This window comes from Salvia splendens, chromosome 2 (genome assembly GCF_004379255.2).
Source record: "Salvia splendens isolate huo1 chromosome 2, SspV2, whole genome shotgun sequence".
Taxonomy (NCBI): Eukaryota; Viridiplantae; Streptophyta; class Magnoliopsida; order Lamiales; family Lamiaceae; genus Salvia; species Salvia splendens.
Window position 1 is genome coordinate 17122536 of NC_056033.1, and position 4554 is coordinate 17127089.

At 37.9% G+C, this 4554-nt stretch overlaps 1 pseudogene; it reads right to left on the reverse strand.

The window, feature by feature from the left end:
• Positions 1–335: 335 nt before the first annotated feature.
• Positions 336–3301, reverse strand: LOC121771212 (annotated as a pseudogene).
• Between the last annotated feature and the right edge of the window lie 1253 nt (positions 3302–4554).

Genomic DNA, 4554 nt, shown 5'->3' on the forward strand with positions numbered 1-4554 from the left:
GTAAATTTAATATATTTTGTATATTGTATACTTAATTATATGTATTTGCAACAGTAAAACGACCAGTGATTGAACCGGTTGGACCGGTTGAACCGTGAACCAGTAGCTTTACCGGTTCGCCGACCGGTCCGGTTTTTAAAACATTGTGTTTAGGAGCAAACCCTTACGATTTTGTTTTTGTATACTCCCCAAAATGCCTAGTACTAATCAAGTAGATCCTGCATTTTTATATTGCGTGCACATTTTCTAATTCTCCGATATGGAATGGTCTGAACCCCCAACATACACCATGCGCACAACATCACCAAATCCCAAATAATGTACACAAATTAGCTTGGGAAAAAATAAATTAAAGAAGATCCTAAGAATAATTAGCAACAAAATTTTTCCAACACAAAAACAAGAAACCCTAAAAACCAAGATGGTAGAAAATAAGGAATGCACCCTAGCAAATGCCAACATCACTCTCCAAGACAGAGCGAGGAAACCCTTGAAGAAGGCAAGCAACGGGCGGGATCGTCAGCGCGTGCATCTCTCCATACGCGTTCCAGCAGAAGGGGTCGAGCACCAACGCCCCTCGGGACGGGAGAAGCTCCACGTCGCCAATGGTGATGTTGGTGCACGGGACCGCGTCGCTGCACTTCAGGCGCACGGGGGGCTGCGTATATCGTAGGTCCCCTTGATATCCGAGTACTCGATGTCCGAGACTTGCACGGCCGAGGTGCCATTCGAGCAGTTCTTGGTGAGGCAGTAGAACTGGTCGATGATGATCGGATTCCGCACGTTCTCCATGTGGATCTTCCGGAAGATCACGCCCGAGACGGCCCCGGACCCGCCCTGCCATGTCTTGATCCGCACCCAGTTGTCGGAATTCTTGATCACCGAGTCGCACACCGTTATGTTGGAGGCGCACGCGCGCGAGTTGTGCTTGCCAAGGCTACCTATGCTGTATATTTATCAAACTGTAAATACTTTGAATATTCCATATACATAATAAAAGCATGCATTTGGTATGTTTAGTGGTGCAATTCATTCTCTCCTCCTTATATTTTTAACAAGGTAATACGAATTTTTATACATAAACCACAAAGAATAGTCAAATTTGGGTTTGTCCCGTACTTTTCAAAACTGGAATAATTAATCACCAAGTTTCAGAATTTGACAATAATCATCTCATACGTAGTTTTCTTTTCCGATGAAACATGCGATAATGTGACAACCAGATATTAATATTATCCCACCATCGATTTTAGATATGTCATTATGTCCCACCGTCATTTTCTCCATGTAGATAGACCTCGTTGTTTCATCCAAAACAATGACGTACGGGACAAATGCGAATTACTGAAACTTGGTGATTTATCATTCCAGGTTTGAAAAATAAGGGACGAACCACAATTTAACTATTTTTTATGATTTATTTGACAATATTCCTGTTTTTATATTCATAAATGATGGCTATTATTTATATTGAATAAGTAAAATAGTTATTAGTACTCTCTCTGTCCCATAAAAATAGAGACATTAAAGATGGTACAGGTTTTAAAGGATAATAATTGGTAAAGTATGACATATAGAAAGAAAATTTTTTTGGAGTATGTTAGTGGAGAATGAGGCTTACCTTATTAGAGAAAAATAAGTTATCAAAAGTAGAAGTGGACTACTTTTATGAGACCAACCAAAATGAAAAGAGTCTCTATTTTTATGGGATAGAAACAGCAATATATTTTGCGCCTCTCTGTATAAATTTTGGTGGGACTAGCTAAAACTCACGATGTTTTCGTTCACAAAATCTCACTCACTCTTACGATTTTCGATATTTATGTAGTTAGATGAATGGACCTGATGCCATGGCTGGGGCCGCAAGTCATATTCCTAATATCAACATCGTAGCAGCCAGATCCTATTGAAACACAATCATCACCTGCAATACAATTGAGAAATTAAATTAATTAGGTTTCAAATAAATAAATAAAATGAATATATATACTATATACTAACTGTTAGAAACGACTGAATTGTATATCTCAACATTAATGGTGTTCTCTATATGAATCCCATCAGTGTTGGGACTAAGAGGTGGAGCAGTTATGTAAATTGATTGTATGTGAACATTTTGGCACCCATCAAATCTGAAATGGAACTGTGGGCTATTCTTCAATCTGATTCCCTCAACTCTAATATTGTTGCTCATGAAGAATCGTATCGCCTGCTTTCATCCAATACTTAATTACTACTACTAATAGTTGTAACATTTTTGTTTCATTTCAAAACAGATTTGTTTTTGGGTCACTCACAACTGTACTGTCGCATGGCTCCCGAACAATGCGACCATATCTTGCCTTGTGAGGCTTGCAGGGCAAATCCCACCACGCCTGGCCACGTCCATCGATGAGGCCGTGTCCGCGTAGCGCCATCTCGTTGACCCGGTAGAAAACGAGCCACTGTCGCCCACTGTAATCCGTCGGCTACGCATCCGGCCCCTCCGGGGGCATTATCGTCCCGTCAACCTTTGGAGATACAAAATTATTCCCAGATAAAAATCTTCAAGAAAAAGAAGAGCAAAGTAAAACTAGTAAAAGAAGTACACTCTACATCCCTTAAATTTTGTCACATTTTCATCAAGCACGAGTTTTAAGAAATGTAATGAAAAGTGGGTTAAACATGTTACTGGAATGTGACTCCTATTTTGAATATTAGTTTTATACGAATGAGTTAGAGAAATGTGGGGTCCACTACCAAAAAAAGTAAAAAAAATGAAAGGTTGACAAATTTTGTTGGATGGACGGAAATTATGTAACAAATTTTCAAGGACGGAGGGATTATTAGAAATGGGCTACTCATCCCCTTAAAATGCTTCACAAAGGTGAGGGTTATCCTGACTTATATAGTTATCGACACTTATATAGATTAGATGAAATCTTTAACCAGTCGATCTGGGACAAGATTTAGACAGAGGTGGCACCTGAAAGATGAGGCCGTTTTGACAAGGACCGGTGAAAATAGTGGATTGGATAATAAAAGTATAGCCGTAGGGAACTAGCAAGACGCCGGAATCAATTTGGCATGCGTTTTCCCACGCGCTCTTGAATGCGCCGGTGTCATCCGTCGCGCCGTCGCCTATGGCGCCAAACATTCTCACGTCGTAGACTCGCCAATCATCGCCCGATAGAGGTGGCGCAGCCGGAGGGGAGGCCTCAGGAGGGGCGGAGATTTGGGAGGCCGGGTGGGAATGCCGGTGGTGGAGGTGGTGGTGGTGGTGTCTAGCATGGCCTTCCGGCATAATTAATGCGACGATGATGATGATGATGATGATGATGGTGATGATGGTGATGATGATGATGATGGTGGTGATGATGATGATGATGATGATGATGATGATGATGATGATGATGATGATGATGATGATGATGATAATAATAATAATAATAATAATAATAATAATAATAATAATAATAATAATAATAATAATAATAATAATAATAATAATAATTAAAATTAAAATTAAAATTAAAATAGGAGAAAGGAAGTTCGGGGCACCATGTTTTTGCAAGGGAAGATAGTGATGGATGAGTGAAAGGATGGATAAACTAGGTTTAGGTTTAGGTTTAGGTTTAACGAAGTTGTAAGAAGATTTTGAATTTGTTGAAAAAGTATGAGCAACCAAACTCGGCTCTAACTTCGACTTGGCTTTGATCTGTTTATGACTCACATGCAAAACCAGTTTCATCTATATATAATTTTTTGAAGGGGCCTTGCAAGAATAAGAGATAAAAATGTATTAAAATGAGAATAAAGTAAAGTAGAAATGTAAAAAAAGAAGCTATAAATTGTGCATATCTTTTGAGAGATGTCCAAAAATAGCAACATGAGCACTATTTTTGTGACCAAAAAATATTTAGTTTCTCCTTTTCATATGTATGTTAATTATATTATTAATATATTGGAGTTTTTCAATATTTAAAAAAAACATGCAATTTTCTTCTAAAATACTTTACCGCAATTAGGGCTAAGTCTCCCCTATATGCTTGTGTTCGATACTGATTGGAAGAGAAATGTCTTATCAACTGAGTTGTAATTTGTTGTCTTATCAACTGAGTTATAATTCTATATGCTTCATATAGAATTATGAAATTTATGTAAGTTAATAAAATGACCAGTTACCTATGAGGCATTGGAGTTTTGTGAGTGTGGAAGAAAAAGGTTAGTTAGTGAAGGCAAAATCAAGAAATGAGATACACTCCCACACTCGCATGTTCTTCCCATAACTTCCCACTTGTTTTGGTTCACTGCCACTCCCTGTCAACCATGACCCTTTTTGGTTAAAGCTAATCTTAAATTTTCAAATGATATAATAGAATGTACAGTGTTACAATCCCATACATTTTGAAATGGATTAAAAAATAACATGTGTGGCATGTCCAATTTAATATTACTAGCACATATCAAGACAAAGTACTGAGTTATAAAAAAAAGAAGATTTTATGTAATGGAAAGAAAGTAGATAGAATTAAAAGAAATTATGCCTGAATATTCCTTGCATTGGATTCACCA